At 41.2% G+C, this 18,930-nt stretch overlaps 1 pseudogene; it reads right to left on the reverse strand.

Moving 5' to 3' along the window:
• Positions 1–11,954: 11,954 nt before the first annotated feature.
• LOC115870970 lies at positions 11,955–12,100 on the reverse strand (annotated as a pseudogene).
• Positions 12,101–18,930: the final 6,830 nt, after the last annotated feature.

The raw sequence follows: 18,930 nt of genomic DNA on the forward strand, positions 1-18,930 counted from the left end.
CCCCATCATTCACTATGGTAAGATTTTTTGTTCTGATGATGCCTTACACCTGATCCCTTCGACACCTCGTGGTTGCATAGGCTGGTGTGCTTCTTCCATGCTGGCTGTACTTCTTCCAAGACAGTTTCGCACTTCTGGCAATGCACGCATGGCGTAGTCAACATTCTTTCCCAACACTCTAACTTGAAGGCGGTACTTTTCCTTTGTTGTCCAGGTTTCACATGTGCACTAGGCAACTGAAAAGACCAAGGTTTGAATCAGGCACAACTTAGTCCTCAAAGTGACATCATTGCTTTTTAACACTTTAAAGAGATCTTTTGCAGTGGATTTTTCCAGACTAGTCTCTTGTTTGATTTTTTGACTACTACTGCCATGGCCATTGTGTGTGGATCCAAGTAAAATCAAATCCTCGACAATTTCAATCTCTGCTCTCTGTCTAGTATGACATTGCTTATGGGTTCATTTATGAGGATCGTTTTGTTTTATTTTCTTTACATTGAACTATAGTCCATACTAAAGATTTTGATCTCTGATCTTCATCAGTAAGTGATTCAAGTCTTCTTTGCTTTCAGGGAACAAAGTTGTGTTATTGAACCTCAAAGTTTGTCAATACGTCTCTATTCCTGATATCACATTCTTCTTCCTCTAGTCCAGCTTCTCAACTTATCTCAGCAAAGAAGTCTGGTGAGAGATACAGCCGTGACGCGTACCTTTCCAGCCTTTGAATCATGCAGTATCCCCTGGCCTGTTTTGTTCAGATGATTGTCCACAGGTGCCGGCATTCAAGAAGAACCTTTAAAAGTTGGTAGGATTTGCACAAGGAGAAGGCTTGATTGAGATGAGATGGAAAGATCATTTCATGGGAAAAAAAATACACGAACCAAGCTCAAAAAGGGGCAAACATTGGGCAACTATAAAATGAGACATTGAGTGGCCAGGTGGCATCCCCACAGAAGGCACAGCACACAAATAGACTGCATAAAGAGGAGAGAGAAATTCAAGGTGTTTTTTTATTGGAGAAGTGTTTGAAGTCAGCTCACAGAAAGCCTTGACACCTGGTTTTGCTTTCAAGGACAAGAGGTTAGATGTGGGCGTGTAAAGCTTATTCACAACTCTTATTCAGAGAAAAAAGATGATGATTACTGGGAGAGAGAGAGACATAGTGCTGTGAGACTGCAGATAAACCAATTGATGTGAGCAATAAGGCATCTTTTTATGGGATCGAAACTGGAGAGTGTATCCAACTGAAATCACAGAGGGGATTTAAGTGATGGGAGGCTGTAATTACCCAAGCTGAAATGTGGCCAGCATGATAGCATCTCACCCGCATCATTTGCAAGCGCAGACTTGGGTTTCTTTAATGACCACAAGTCATTTCCCTTTTCCTCTGGGCCCCATGCTGGGTCAGAGATTCCATCTTGACACAGAGGGAAGAGTGCTACCTACAGAGTCTCCATCACAATGGAGAAGAAATCATCCCATGCTAAACGGTCCATGCTAACGAGTTCTATTTCCGTGTGAACACATCGTAAAGGGGCAATTTGCTCAGAATCAGTCTATAAATGGGGGCAAAGCTCATTTTGACTAAAACCTTGTGTCAATTTAAATACTAGAGTCCAAACTTTTTCTTTCAAAATGTTTACTAATCTCTCATAGAGATCGACTTAAAAAAAACATTTACTTGCTGACTTTACATCAGTGTATATACAAATAGACATAAAAGCGTATGTTCTGTAGGAGGGGTAAATTCTTGAGGACATAGCATGGCGGCCACATCTGACCTCCTTTGAGGGACAAGGAGAATCCACCTCCACACCAGCTTCCACAAGGCAGATGTCAGACAAGTATCCATTCTCCTTTACCCTGTTTTGACACCAACCATCCCTTCCCCTGCATTTCTCTGCTGGGTTGATAATTCATTGCAATGGCCACACGACTCACCAACAATACTCAGGATAATAGGGTTTTATTAGGGAAGCTAACAGGTTACCAAAAGTTAAGGATACTGTTTTGTTCCTCTGCACTGCTCAGCTATGGTAGCACCTGAAGTTGGGAAGCCTAGACATTGTTCCTCTGATCTGGCTCCTTGCCTTAGAACCGTGGTCTTTGAGGCACCGGCTTCTGCTATCTCTCCCACTTCAGGCAGGGTGCTTCGCTGGTGGCTTTTCTTTCTTGATGGTCGTGGGATTCCCTTCCTTTCCTTCTGAGATGCCTCTCTCTAATATACCCAATGGAATGGCAAAACTGATCACTCCCCTCTATTGGTGTTTCAAGGTCCCAGCCAATCATTTGGTGAGAGTTATAAAGATATGGAGGGAAGAGCCATTCCAGGTAATTTCATGTAATCATAATTATGTTCAGTCAAAGCATATCCACAACTCAGTTATTTCTCCGGAACCATTTTTATTTTTCTATGTTGCTGCTGGGCCCCATGAAGGCATTTACAACCCACAGTGAGCTTATGTACAATGAAATGAAACACCGCGTAGTCAATCCATCTCTTTGATGGTCTTAATTCTTTTCACCAGCCCTCTAAATTTAGAAGCACGCCCAAAGTACATGAAAGTACACGAGACTAAGTTTCTGTCATCAAAGCTGTGCTTCCCAACCACGAACCTTTCTCTTTGTTCCCAACTTTGCAACTTAATCATCCGTGATTATTGATGCATTTTGATTGCATGTTTGATCAATTTCAGACTGAAGCAGTTGGTAGGATTATTCAATTTCTACACCATTGGCTTCAGTGATGTGTAAATTGTAATAATAGTTGTGTTAACTGGTCTTTCTTGTAGTCATGTAGATATTATCCTGTCCCAAACAGCATTATGCTTCAAGATAACTCTTGAAATGTTCTTTTTGATGATATATGTGACTCTATTCTTCATTAATTTGCCCTTTCTGGCTCGGTAAACCCTATGCTTGGCTAATTCAAAATGGCTAATACCCGTTTGTGACAGTTCACTAGTGCTTAGGATCTTTATGCCATTCATTTTAGACAACTTCCAATTTCTCTAGAGTGGCAGATCTATATAGCTATTTCTTCTTGTTTAGAGTCAAGTTTGACTCTGCTTTGAGGAGCCAGCTCCTTCCCCAGCCATATTTTAAGTGCCATCTAACCTTCCAAGAAGGCCTCACTTTCTTGCCGTATTTCAGACAATAGTCGGCTGCTATTTCTACGACTTTCAGTGACTAAAATTTTGTAAGTGGGCTTCCTCTGCCTTCTTTCTAGTCTGTTCTTCTTCTGGAAACTCCACTGAAACCTGTTGACCGTGGGTCATCATGCAAGTATGTGAAAGCTTGTCACATACCTTCTAACATTACAGCACCTTGCAAACAAGCAACCACAGCATGACAGATTGGTATGCAAATGGAGTATTATACCATATTTACTTTTAATTTTCCTTCCCACAACCTCAAGGAGGCCTGTTGATGTAGAACTTAAATACTTGGCTGTTTACTGAAAGGTCAGCAATTTGAATCCATCCGGTGCTCCACAGGAGAATGAAGTGGCAGTCCACTCTGTAAATATTTTGGCCTTTTAAGACCCCACACGCTATATCTTTTAATAGCCAAGCACCATTTGCTTTCTCCACCACTTTTTCTTATGCACCGATCACTGTTTTCAGCATTCATGGTGGGGCTGTTGGGCTCACCCAATGCCACATTATTATAACACAGTGTTCTTGTTTTGAGGGAATACTTAAGTAGAGGCCCATAATCTGTCAATTGCCTTATAAATATATGTGCATAAGCTATTGTTTTGCATTAATATGTTTACATATGGACACTTCTATAATTTGTACCTCTATAAATAGTTTTGCTTCCAAGTTCTTTCCTGTATTTCCTTTGACCTTCTGCCTGTCCCACTCTCATGTTCACCCTTCATTTACCTCTCACTAATTCCTACGGCTGCTCCACCACTACCAGGATTTCTACTCCCTGCTTTCTGTCAATTTTAGATCCTTAGTTGTTCCCCTGTTCATGACCTTGTTTGCTCACTGCTCCACCCCCCTCCTCCTTCCCCAAGACACCCCCCAACTCCCTTGGAATCATCTCTTCCATTGCTTTCTCCTCTGCTGTGCTTCTCATGCCTATCTTACATAGACAGACAAAACAGAACCGATGCAAGCAGCAATCTATCAGGGAAGCAACAAAGCCCACATGGAAGAAGCACACCTGCATGTGAGATCATGAGGTGTCAATGGGAACAGGCATCAGAATTCCAAAAATAAACAACCTCATTGAGGTGTTGGGAGCGGGATCAAGCTAGAGACCCAGAACCTATCCATGGATAATTGGATGTGCCTGCACAGAGGGGCTGCATGGAGGAGAAAATGCATTCAGGGGACAATTTAGCACCGACAAAATATACAACATCCCTCTATTTCTTCAATCCTTCCTCCCACCACTATTAGGATCTCAGTGCAATCTCGCTAAACCCACTAGAACAATGCACAGACAGTGGCACAGATGACAGCTATCAATATATGAAATTGAGGAGAGACAAACCCCCTCAGCAACAGTAATGGGAGCAACGATTCCAGGAGGATAGGGGAAGAGGAGGGGGAAGAAGAGAGGGAATGGGGAATGGATAATGATGATGGTAGAATAACCCCCCTCAGGAGAATAATACCAGGGTAGTAACAGTGACAAATAATAAAGTAACAGTGATAAAGTAGGTGTACATGTTGAGCAGTATGCTCTACAGTTACAATTTGAAAAATATAATTCTGTTTGCTCACTTTATATTTAAAAAGTAGTGTCCAGGGTTCTTCGTGGTCGTCACTCAATATGAAAGCTTTAGTTGTTGCTATTCTGAACAAGCTAGTGCAAGAAGAAGGTCCAGTATATTTAACGACTCATTCAACAAGTTTTCTCTGCTTGTTATGACAGGATTTAAGTAAAATCTCTAAGTCATACCTTTTTTTACCACTATTCTCTAGAGATTTAAAACTTTTTAAACACACAGGAGTAGAGGTAGCCAAGGAGAGGTAGTGGTAACACCAGTTGCCATTATTCAGCACATACCTTTTGCCTCTTAGTCTTTCATTTATTTCTGATAATTACACATTTCCAAGAGAGTTAGAATTCTTGTCAAGTTATGAGTACAAAACCCAGATTTTGGAGTGCTTTAGTCTCAGATTAGTTGGCATCCAGAAGATGAGGAGGTCAGGCTGGAAGGATTCTTGCTGTCTATCCCCACCCCACCACACACACTGTCTAGGCTGTGTTGACTGGAAAACCACTGTCATGGTTTTTCAGTTTATAAAACTTGAATCAGCATCAGCAGTTTTGACAAAAGTAAGAAGACTCTGGAGTTTAAAAATGAGAAGACAGGTTCTGCTGCCCCGATTGGCTGGATAGAGTGATTAGAATAATTAATTTGATAAACTAGAACCAAAGGACGGGAGTAATCCGCTGCTACTACCAGACTAGCATTGTAATGGGGAAGGGGGAACATGTCAGTCTACCTTTCCATCTCTGCCCCAAATTCCCATCGTTCTCTTCTGGCGTCACCTCAATTGCTAGTGACAGGAATGACAGTGACCGAGTTTTGGGTTTTTTTGGCCAAGAACTGCTGGAGGCAAACATATTTGTCCTCATTATAAAGCTCCCTGGTACCCAGGCTTTCCACCGGTGATGATGATGTCTGAAAACGATGACTTTGGAAAGTAAAAATGAAAAGGGTATGCGTGCCTTGAATGTGCTTTCCTGAGCAGGAAAGTCTACAGGGAACTACCTCCAGACTTTCTTTTCTTCTTGAGATTGGACTTTCAATATTAGTTCCCATGAAACTTTGAGAACTGTCAGATTCAATAATCCGGAAGGGGGACAGGAGCCTGAAACCACCAGCCCAATTTATGGCTCTAAGAACAGCCCGATTGACCCAGGCTCACACCCACCTAGAAGAAACTCAGAATTCATAACAGTCACTTACAAGACAATGCATACATGTCAAATTGAAATGGGAATAACCTGCTCAGGAGACAGAATATAGGATGAAATTTAGGGAAAGCAGCAGGGTGAAGGAATCACTGGACTAGCACATCAGAAAATGTTGTGGTAATTTTTCCACGGTGCCCAGAGGAGTGGTATTTCAGGAAGGAAAACAATATCTGTGACGGCCAATGCAGCAAACCAGTTGCCAGAATCAACTCCAACTCCTACACTGGTGATCCCAGTGTGGACTGGGGTGAACGAGTCTGAGTTCATGAGTTTCAGACAGATTGCCAGGGCTCTGGGTGGAGTTAAACTTCTCCCCTTCTGATCCAGAGCTGAGCAGGCAAATGGTTTGCACCACCCGGGGCTGCAGACTTCTCAAACAGATGGATAAATGTTCCTGTTGATTAAGATAACACCATAAAAACAGGGGTCCAACTATGAAATTTGTACTTTATTCTGGTGGCGATAGAAAACACTTAAGAATATTTAGCAGTCGAATGGAAGAATTGATGGCATTGTCAATAAGTTGTTCTGGCTGGAGGGAAAATGGAAGATTGGGAGATTGGAGCCATGGAGCCCAGTGAGATAGATGACTGCCTCCGTGAGCTGGGCACGAGATGATGAGGGAGGCCTGGACAATGGCAGAGGAGACGTAGAAGGAAATGTCACTCGCTACTACTTAGGACAACAGAATCCTCAGTGTGTGCAGCTTTATTTTAAATTCTCCTCTTGAATATCTCTTACTCTGTATATAAGTGTGCATATATATCCATATATTTATACATACTCATATATTCTAAGTATTCCTTTTTAATATAGAAGCTTGTTCTGTTTCTGATGCATTGTGTTTCTTAATCTTTCTTGGGATATTACTTATTGTAGTACCATTTTAAAAATATATCATTTCCTCTCATCAAGTTGATTCTAATTATTAGCAACCCTATATAGATTTTCTGAAACTAAAATTTTATGGGAGCTGACAGCTTCCTCTTTCTTCTGCTGAGTAGCTGGTGCATTTGAATGGCTAATTTTCCAAAGAGCAGCCCCACATTTATTTCATCACACCGCCAGAAATCCTTCTTTGCAATATATATATATTAATCATTTTATTTGGGGCTCATACAACACTTATCACAATCCATACATACATCAATTGTGTAAAGCACACTTATACATTCGTTGCCCTCATCATTCTCAAAACATTTGCTTTCTGCTTGGGCTCTTGGAATCAGCACCTCATTTTTCTTTTTTTCCCTCCCTCCCTCCCTGCTATCCCCTCCCTCATTAACACTTGATAATTTATAAATTATTGTTTTATCATCTCTTACACTGCCCGACATCTCCCTTCACCCACTTTTCTGTTGTCTATCCCCCAGGGAGGAGGTTATATGTAGATCCTTATAATCGGTTCCCCCTTTCTACCCCCCACTTCCCTCCCAGTATCATCACTCTCATCACTGGTCCTGAGGGGTTCATCTGTCCTGGATTCCCTGTGTTTCCAGTTCCTATCTGTACCAGTGTACATCCTCTGGTCTAACCAGGTTTGTAAGGTAGAATTGGGATCATGATAGTGGGGGTGGGGGAGGAAGCAGGGAACAGGTATCAAGCACCAAAGAACAAAAAATCATATCATCGTGAATGAGGGGGAGTGCAGGCTGGGGACCCAATGCCCATCTGTAGACAACTGGACATCCCTTGCAAAGGGATAGTAGGGAGGAGATGAGTCACTCAGGGTGCAGTGTAGCATCAATGAAACACAATATATATTTTATAGCAATTGGTATCTGAGGAGCATAAGCTAAAGTGTGTGTCATCAAAGGATCAGGAGATCCTCCCCAGGAGAGATGGAAGGAAAACTCAAGAACGAGGTTGAAGGGAGATTCCAGATTCACAGCTTTGCTGTGGCTTCCAAGAACAGGTCAGAAGGCTCAGGGCTATATGTCTTCAGAAACTCAGGCAACCTTGATAGGTCTGAATATTTTGAGGAGAGATTTAGATCACTGACAAAGATTCTGATGTGCAACTACTTATATTTAGAAAACTAACACAAAGAGGAGGTATTATTAACTGCAACATAAACAAAAGAGGAGCCGGAAAGAAACGTAGGCATGGGTTTCTGCTTGGCTAAGTTTGAATAACATTTACATAACCAGGATAAGATGAACCAAGCTGGCCCAAATGGTTACATATCTTTCCTGGGTAGTTTGAGGGATGGAAAAGGTGCTTATGAATGAAGAGGGCTGAAGAAGAGTAGAAATACCATTCTACTCTATTTAGGGACCTGGAGGAACATTTTCCATAAATAAGCTGTAAGAGATAAAAATGATTGTGGGCAGGAGATGATCAGGACTGATGTACCAAAATAACAACTATATGTAGAACAACAAGAACAACAAAACCACCTGACTTTTCACACTGTATGTAAGTAGATCATTGTTGTTTGTTGTCATTGATTGACTCTGACTCATGGCAGTGGTCCCATGCCCCACAGAACAAATCATTACCTGGTCCTATGCCATTGTTGTGATCACTGGTCTGTGTGAATCCATTGTCAGGGTCATTGTCAGGGTCACCGTGTACTTTGAGTGTCCTACAAGCTAGGGACTCCTTTTCTAGCACTATGTCAGACAATATATTGTTGTGATCCATAGGTTTTCATTGGTTAATTTTTGGAAGGAGATTGCCAGACTATTTTTCTCAGTCTGTCCTAGTCTGAACGTTTCACTAAACCTTGTCTACCATAGATGATCTTGCTCGTATTTAAAACAATGGCAGCATTGTTTCAAGTATCAAGCCAACAAAGCATGAAAAACTGACAAGCAGACCAACCAACTACTGCTGTCAAATTGAATTCAACTCAGCAAATCTGTCAGATAGAGGAGAACAGCCCCATAAGTTTTCTGCAATGTGGCAAATGATTTAATAAATGTCCAAAGGAGGCTCTGCTGGATATTGCTTTCGTTACCCTCACCTAATGACCTTCATTTTCCCGACATGTCTAGGTAAAAGGCGGGAGAAGGTCCTGATAGGATGAAGATTCAGCTGTGTGTGATTGTTACCAGAGTTCATTGTGATGGTCACCCTGCTGGGTATTAAATGAGACATCTCAGAAGCAGGAAAGGGGTGGGGGGGTTGTCTCATTACCTGCAAAAGAGAAGAGCTAGGAGTAGGGTGCATCGTTTGGACACCGAGGTCCCTGTTCACAGAACCTCCTTGATCCAGGAACCAGCTTTGATCCCAGAGACCCAGCAGAGGAGCAGTAGCAGCAGAATCAGGGACACAGACAGAGAACGGGCCTTTCCAGCCCACAGAGCAAGTAAAGCTGCGTGGGTAGGAGATTTCCTTGTGGATTGTGCTCCTCTAGACACGTCAGTGAAGTCGTAGGGTTTGCTAGAGTGGAGGAGTCCCTTTGAGCTGAGGCTCACAGGGGAGTACCACGTCCTTTGGGAATTTGTTGTCAGCCCTAAGAGAGGTTAATAAGATTGCCTGACAGAGGGCAGAGGTCAGGCCATGAATGAGGTTGAGGGCCAGAAAAGCCTGCCTGTGAGCAAGACAGAGAAGAAACGGTCTGGACAGCTGTGTCCTGAACATTTCTCACCAGAATTGTAGCCTGTTAGCTTCCCTAATAAATGCCCTAACCTGGCGCCTTGTCCATGCATTTCATGTGGCCGTTGCCATGAATCACAGACCGCATCTGAAAAGTAGAGAGTGTGGTGGGAGGAACATGTGCTATCAGACTTGGTAAGGAGGGTTGGAGGGTGGGGGCAGGTCTGACTCCTGTCTTAGGAAAATCAGCCTTGGGAGCCGGAGGAGGGTGCCTGTGGCCCACATTCATTGAATTGGCCTCTTTCCCCCCTTTATCATGGTGCTGTTTAGTGCATGTCTAGTTTAGGGGTTGTCAAACTTTTGAAACAGAAGAGCTCACCTTGTCCATCACAACAATTTAAAAATTATTTGAAAACTATTAATATAATTTTACAAATGAAACCACCATTATTTGCATCATATCCTTAAACCTTTTTAATGTTACTTCAGAGCCACGTGTATGTATGACAGAATTGCATACAGCTGGAGTGCCAGTTTGTCACCTGATCGAGATGCAAGGGTTTTTGTTTGCTTAACATTTAGGTGCAAACCAGACTGAAGGCTGTCTAGTCTTTGGTATCCATCAGTAAGTGTTTCCAGTCCGCCTGGCTTTCAGCAAGCAAAATGGTATCAACGGCATATTGCAGATTGTTAATAAGCCTTCCTCCGATCCTAAAGCTGTGTTCTTTTCTATATATTCAAACTCCTTGGATTATTTGCTTAGCACACAAATTGAATAATTATGTTAAAAGGCTATATCCCTTACAAACACCTTTCCTGATTTTAAATTTTAAACCATAGTTTGCTCTTATTCTATTAGAATCACTGCTTTTTGTTCTATGTAGTTTCACATAAGCATGATTAAGTGTTCTAAAACTTGCCATTCTTTGTAATGTTATCCAGAGTTTGTTATGATCAACACAATTGAATGCCTTTGCATAGTCAACAAATCACAAGTAAACTTCTCTTTGGTATTCTCTTCTTTTAGCCCCCGACCATCTGATGTCAGTCATGACATCCATTGAGCTGACTTTTGATTTTGGCAGATCCAGGTCAATGTACCGCTGCAAATATTTCTGAATTGTCTTCAGAAAACTTTATTTTACATGATATTCACCTTTCTTTGCAAGGGGCACACATACAGATCTCTTTCGGTTGGCTGGCCATCTGTTTTCCAGTGTTTTTGGCATAGACCAGAGGGTGCTTCTAGTACTGCATCCATTTTAAAAAACAAAACCAACCCCCCAAACAGATCAATTAATAGTCCACCAATTCCTAGAGTTTTGTTTTGCACCATTTTTTGGGGGGGGTGCAGCTTAGATTTCCTTCTTCAATACCATGCACTTGTCCTTGGTCATATGCTACCTCTTGAAATGGCTGAGTGTTTGGTACATTAACATTAATATTTCTATGTTCTTTTGATGCTTCATTTTTCATTCAATATTTTGCCCACAGACCCCTTCATTCTTGCAACTCAAGGCTTGAAAATTTTCTTAAGTCCTTTCAGTTTGACACATGCTCTGCATGCTAGTCCCTTTGGGGTTAATGGTTTCAGGTCTTTGCACATTTCATTATAAACTTCACATTGTCTTTTTGAGCTGTGCTTTGAACTTTTTTTTTCAGCATCGGTGCATCAAATCTGTTCTTAAGTTATTCTCTAAATTCAGCTGGGATACATTTAAGATTGTACTTTGGCTCCTGTTGACTTGTTTTAATTTCCTCAAGTTCAACCTGAAACTGCATGTGAATAATCGATCATCTGCTGCACAATTGGCCTCAGGCCTCATTTTGGCTGATGATGTTGAGCTTGTCCAGCATTTCCTTCCACAGATGTACTCAGTGGCATTCCTATGTGCTCCAGCGGAAATGTCCATGCATACAGTCACCACTCATATAGTTAAATAATGTATTTGCAGTGAAGACATCGTTATTCTTGCAAAATTCTACCATGCCTGGGATCACTGTAATTTCTATTGCAAAGGCCATATCTTCCAACTGCTGATGCTTTCTCTTTGTTTCCAACGTTCACATTGCAATCACCGGTAATTATCGGTACATTTAATGGCATGCTGGATCAATGACAGGTGAAAATGTGTATAGGAGGGAATATTAATACACTGTTAGAACCATTTTTCTCTCTTCTCAAAGGATCTTGTCCTAGTGCCGTGGTTCTCTCTCCTTCATCTGCTTTATTAGCAGGGATAGATAAGATTTAGATCCTAGTGGTTAGACTGAAGCACTTTTCTTTTAAAAGTTGAGCATTGGGTGGACTCACTGCCCAGTACTCGATTTTTGAGGAGGATCTTCTGAAACATGATTTCCACTCAAGAATTTAGACATCACTTCTGGTGGGAAGATGTTCCTATCCAGGTGACCCACAATAGCAAGTCCTTTCCCTCACAGCACTTAACACACGCAGAGTGATGGTTTACACAAGCACTTCTTTTTTTTTTTAAATTTTTTTTTTTGGGGGGGAAATCGCAGGGGTCAGCACATCCGGAGTGCAATGGATAAGCCTCGCCCTGGGAAAACCACCTTCGTGATCATGGTATCTCCCCTGCCAGGTAAGTATGCACTTCAGTTTCAGACTGCTCTACTCTCTAACTAGATTTTGACCCATGTGAGGGCAGGTAGCAAGCCTTACTTATTGACATCTGTATTCCAAGCATCAAGCAAAGTTCTGGGACCTGGAAGCCATTTAACAAACAGCTTTTGAAAGAAGCAGCACACCAACATGTGTGATCATGAAGGGCCAAAGGGACCAGGCTTTAAACACCAAAGGTGGGGAGGGGGAATCATATCCTTGTCAATGAGGGTGGCCATGAGATGGAGACCCAATGCCCATCTCTAGACAACTGGACATACCTTGCAGAGGGGTAGTGGGGAGAAGAGTCACTTAGGGTACAGTATAGCAATAATGAAACCCACAACCTTCCTCTAGTTCTTAAACGCTTCCTCCCCCCAATTACCAGGACCCCAATTTTGCCTTGCAGACCTGGTTAGACCAGATGATGCACAGCGGTACAGATGGGAATTGGAAACGCAGGGAATCTAGGACAGATGAACCTCTCAGGACCAGGGATGACAGTGGTGATACCAGGAGGGAAAGGGGATGTAGAAAGGGGGAATGGATCACAGGGAGCTACATATAACCTCCTCTCTGGGGGACGGGCAGCAGAAGGGTGGGTGAAGGGAGACACTGGACAGTGTAATATAAGATACAATAATAATTTATAAATTATTAAGGGTGCATGGGGGAGAGGGGAGGAGGAAGGGAAGGGGAGGGGGAAAAAAAGGAAAATGAGCGGATTCCGGGAACCCAAGAGGCAAGCGAATTTTGGGAATAATGAGGGCAATAAATGTATAGATGTGCTTTACACAATTGATCTATGTATTGTGATGAATTGTATGAGCCCCAATAAATTGATTAAAAAACAAACAAACAAACAAACAAACAAAAACCTTCAAAACAATAAAATCAATAATAAAACATAAAACATAGATGATCCAAAATGGGCAAAAATTTTAGCAGGAACTCAGAAAAAATATATGCATCCAAATTTTCAATAGCGTATTAAATGTATTCAATATTATAGTCATCAGGGAAATTAAATGTTTCATAATATGTCAATGTACATCTATCAGGATATCTAATATTAAATAGACATAATAGTAATGATTGGCAATGATATAAATTAGCTGGAATTCTTATTACCTATTCATGGGGGTATAATTGACTTAATATTTTTGAAATAAACTCTGTGTGTGTGAAAAAAAAGAAAAGAAAGAATGAATAAAATGAAAGGATCTGTCCTATTCTCTCTGTAAAGGGAGGAGACAACACAAGAATAAACATGGGAGATGGGCCTTATCAAAATGAGACTTTCAAGAGCACTTATTGACATGAAGTCACAGGGTTTCAATACGGCCACTGTATGAAAGGCATGATGTGTTTTCTTGATATAATCAGTCAATCAACAGATTTGTGATTTCTCTAATAGTGACTAAAGGAGCCCCAAGGGCACTGTCGGTAAGTATGGTGCAGTTAGTTACAAAGTTGGCAGTTCGAACTCACGAGGTGCTCCATGGGTAAAAGATGAAGCTGTCTGCCCCTGCCATGGTCCACAGCCTTAGAAACCTTATACAGACTGACCGTGAGACATGGTGACTCATAATCTTTTGCATGTTACAAAATGCTTGTACATATATGTTTGCTCTTTATGGTGTTTTATGGGAGAAAAGATAACTAAAATTCAAATCTAATTTATAGAAACACATTACATCTTACACAGGACAAAAACATAGAGCAACGGCCCAGTTATGGGAAACCATTAGCAGCATCCCGTAATCGGTTCTAAGGATTCACAGCCATTCAACCAATTAAATACGACATGGAGAACAAAGGAAATGGTAAACAAATCATAATTGGAAGTAAATAAATCCATTACAATTGTATGTCAGAGCACTGAAGAGGGAAATACATATTGATTAGGACGTGTACACTATTGTACATTAGGAAAGCGTAGTAGGTTGGTCCAGGGCCCTCTGACCAAGCAATCGGTGCATAATTCGTGGCTATGTTATGCTAGGGTCCTAAATGCAAAAAAGGGTGCATCTAAACAGATCTCTAAGAGTAAGGCCACCCTTCCCTGGACTGGCTAGGGCATTGGTAATATTCTATTTTCAAAACATTTTACTTGAGGGAAAAGCTTTTCACATTTTCAGAAAGAACTCATGGGAGGACGAATCTGTGTTAAAATGCAAATGGATTTAAGGTTCCCACTGTAAATCTTCTACAAATGTAGAGCTCAGCATTTAAGTTTTAATATATCAGTAACCTGACAGAGCCGGAAGAGCAAGTATTAGTACTTGGTTCCATTACAAAAAGAGTAAACACAGCTCGAAGAGTTATCTTTACTCATTCAGCATCAAAGATTATTGAATGATTGAAGCAGGATTCCAATTTAGGTTTTGCTATCATTTTATATTTTATTTCCACATTTCTTATTGTTTGTCAACAACATCGTTTACCAAATAACTTAATGCCTACATTTGCCCAAGAGGCCTGTGACTGTAGAGGAAATATTTTTAAAATTAATAACAATGTGGGAATAATGTTCTTTGCCATATTTCCTTCTTTTTGTGTGTGTGCCATATTTCCTTCTATGAAAGCAAAAAAAACCAGTCAAGGTTACAATTTTGATGGTGAGATGATCCACAGTTCCATTTTTCCATTTGTTTCTTGCTTGCAACTATGGACAGGAGCCCTGGAGCTCTGTTACTGTGTGCAGTGTGTGTGTGCTCCCTACAGACCACAGGAACAAGGAAGGGTATTGAATCTGTGCAAGGCACACCTTAACCTTTGCTCGGGTTGGGGAAAATCTTGTCGTTAATTCCTAGTAGGGACAGACCATGTCTCTCAGCTCATTTGTGTCTTCTAGAGCTACAGTGTGAGGTGCACACTGCAGTTGGTGCCCTGAAATTGGCAGCAGCAAACATGGTTCCACATGGTGCTTCCACAGGGACTTCAGAAGAATAAAGAGGGCAGCCATCATCCCAGCAACTCGTGTTTGGATTAAAATGGTTGGATTCATGTGGGAAAACAAAATGTACTCCAACGCCAAGACCTGGCAGGAGAGTAGGCTAGTCTTTCATTCAGCCATAGAGCATTATGATTTCACCGAAAGAGAAATAAGAGAACAATGCATACTCTTTTCTTATTCAGTTTTTGCATGCAAGAGCCCGGGATGATACTGTTTTGTTGTTTTTAAGAAAGAAAAAACATGGCTATAAACAAAATTTGTTGAGATCTTGTCATGGATTCAATTGACACCACCCCCCACCACCAATTTCATTGGGTAAGTTGACTACACAAAACCTATATAAAGTGTTTAAAAGCAAGGATGTTACTTTGAGGATTAAAGTGCACCTGACCCAAGCCATGGTGTTTTCAATTCCCTCAGATGCACGTGGAAGCTGGACGTCGAATAAGGAAGTCTGAAGAAGAAATGATGAAGACTATCAAAAGTACCATAAACTGCCAAGAGAGCCAACAAATCTGTCTTGGAAGAAAATAGCCAGTGTCCTCCTTAGGGGCAAGCATGGCTAGACTTCATTCTACATAACTTTGGACAGGTTGCCAGGAGAGACCAGTCCTTAGAGAAGGCCATCATGATTGGTGAGGCAGTAAGGCAGCGAAAAAGAGGAAGGCCTTCAATGAGACGGATTGACACCATGGCTGCAAAAATGGGCTCAGACAGAAGAACAATTGTGAGGATGACCCAGGACCAAGCAGCGCTTCATTCTGTTGTACTATGAACGGTTTCTTGCTGTGGCTAGGACTTGGAAAGGACTCAACAACACCTCATAACAACAATGCCACCTGTATTAACGTGGCTGGGCCATGGCTCTCAGTGGTTTGGCAGCTTCTGTAATAATCTAATGGGGTATATATATATGATGATCCTCCGTGTTGTTATTTAATGTGATCAGCCACTAAGAGGAATAAGGGTAGGATACAACAAAATCCCTTAGGAGCCTGATCCAATGTAAGGAGAATTTTCCTCGCTGGTGGCCTGCAACAATTTTATCTTAAAACAAATAAATCCGAGAGGGAGGGGCCTACTACCACCTGGCTTTTGTTATTGTCATTAGATACCCTTGAATTCATTCCAACTCATAGCGACCCTATTCCAACAGAATGAAACACTGCTTAGACTTAACCCATCCTCACAATTGTTCTTCTGTTTGAGCCCATTGTTGCAGCCACTGTATCAATCCATCTGGTCTTCTTTTTCACTGCCCTGGTACTTTACTAAGCATGATGTCCTTCTTCATGGATTTGTCTTTCCTGACAACACGCCCAAATTAGGTAAGATGAAGTGTCACATTCCTTGCCTTTAAGGAGCATTCTGACCACAATTATTCTGATACAGATTTGTTATTCTTTTGGCAGTCTATTGTATATTCAACATTCCTCACCAGAGTCATAATTCGTAGGCCTTGATTCTTCAGTTTTCCTTATTCAATGTCCAACTTCCACATGCATAAGAGGCAATGGAACATACTATGGCTTGGATCAGGTGCACTTTAGTCCTCAAAGCAACATTCTTGCTTTTCAGCATTTTATGTAGATCTTTACAGTAGATTTACCCAATGTCTTGTTTGACCTCTGACTGCTGCTTCCATGAGCATGGATTGCAGATCCAAGCAATACACAATCCTTGACGCCTTCAACCTCTTCTGTTGCTCCACTTGTGAGGGTTTTGGCTTTCTTTACACTGAGTGGTAATCCATACTGAAGGCTGCAAGCCTTGATCTTCATTAGCAAGTGCTTCAAGTCCTCCTCACTTTCAGCAAGCAAGGTTGTGTCACCTGCTTATCGCAGGTTGTTGACAAGAATTCTTCCAGTTCTGATACCACACTCGAGCTCCTCTCATCATTTGTTCACCATACATATTGAATAATATGATGAGAGGATATAGCCCTGACATGTACCTTTCCTGATTTTGAGCTGTGCAGTATCCCTCTGTTCTGTTCACATAACTGCCTCTTGATCCATGTACAGTTTCTGCATGAGCACAACATAGTGTTCTGGGGTTCTCATTTATCTCAAGATTATCCATAGTTTGTTATGGTCCACACAGTTAGTTGCTTTAGCATAGTCAATAAAACACAAGTAAACATCTTTCTGATATTCTCTGTTTTCAGCCATGGTCCATCTAATATGAATGATATCACATTTCCCATGTCCTCTTCAGAATCTGATCTGGATCACCGGATCCAGTGATCCTCAAGTGATTGGAAATCTGGCTTGAGGTGTACTTACAATCTAGTGTGAACCTCTGGCAGCTCCTTGTACTGTTGCAATAGTTGTAGGATAGCCTTCAGCAAAAATGTTATTTGCATGTGATAGTAATGGTTTTGTTCTCCAATTTGAGCATTCCAATGGCATTTGGTGGGCTAAGAAAAGCGACGAGTGCATTCACTTAAGGATGTGCACTCCTTGTCCAGTTACTCTTTGCAGTTCTCCCCCCTCACCCACCGCCCTCCCTCCCAAGCCCTAAAAGAGGCAGTTTGGTATGAAATAGAAAGCACTAAACACTTAAATTGAATCTATTGTACAACTAGTTTCTTCTCTCAGAAGTTAGATGAGCTAGAAATGGCATAGCTTATCTCCCCCAAAGTGGAGCATAATAAAATTATTTAAATATACTAAGCCATTGAATAAACATTTATGGATTTCTCAGGAATAGCATACCCTGTGGTAAGGCACTGGATCCAGTGATCCTCAAGTGATTGGGAATCTGTCTTGGAGGGTGCTTACAATCGCGTGTGAACCCAACCAAACCACACTCACTGCATCCAGTCAATTCTGACGGATAGTGACCCTATAGGACAGAGCAGACTAACTCTTTCCCGGAGCTGAACACCTCTTCTGTTTTCTGCGGACCTAGTGTGGAAACAAGGTCCAAACCACAGAATCGATATGTGATCGAACTAGGAGTCGTTTCAACTCACCGAGGGAGCGGTGGGAGTATGTCTGAAGTGATTTATTTTTCTTGGTTTTATCTTTTTTTTCTTAATTTGATGCATTTCCCCTAATGATATCTGGTCCAAATCACAGATTTGAAATAATTTTCAGTATTAAAACTCAATTCAAGCTCATTTAAAACTTTAAGCTGACATTGAATTTAGAGCTCTTTCTCATCCTAGCACAGACTAGATATATGGCTTGAGGGTGTTGGGATAAAATGCAAAACTGGATATGCTACCTTTAATTCTCCGTTATCTCTCTCAGTTACAGGCTTTGGTCCTCTGAGGTGAGGAAAAGGGACAAGCAGAGAAGCAACATAAAGCCCTGTGTTCCCTTTGTCAGCTGTGACTATCTCTCAGGCTAACCCCACTGGCTCTTTAGTCCACCACGTACGTCAGAAGGATAACAGAGACAAAAGTACCCAGGGTGCAGTTAAAAGAAATACTTCTGAGCAATTAATAGAGTGGGATGGTGTGTAAAAGAATCAGAAGAAAGGGGTTAACTATATTAGGGGGAAGAGGGGACTTGCTTCTTTTTTAGGAAAAAAAAAAGTTCTCATGGATTATCTGTTAATAAATGTAAACTTTCAATCTATTTTCCCAATGATAATGTTTACCACAATGGAAATAACCAATATAAATTAAAACTGATGCCAATTAAAGCGCACAAGGCAATGTTTACTACAAGCAAAAAATGAAAATAAAATAGAAATATCAGATTAAAATTGTGAAAATAATAGAGAGAAGTTAGTCAAAACAAATAACAAAAAGAGGATACTGGCAAGAATTAAAATGGTGCCTGTTAATATTTTTTAACCAATAATAGTGAAATAAAATCCAAATCAAATTTAGATAGAAAAATGCTGG

The sequence above is a fragment of the Echinops telfairi genome, unplaced genomic scaffold, assembly GCF_000313985.2.
Source record: "Echinops telfairi isolate 266 unplaced genomic scaffold, ASM31398v2 ScPeMD7_3509;HRSCAF=4178, whole genome shotgun sequence".
Classification (NCBI taxonomy): domain Eukaryota; kingdom Metazoa; phylum Chordata; class Mammalia; order Afrosoricida; family Tenrecidae; genus Echinops; species Echinops telfairi.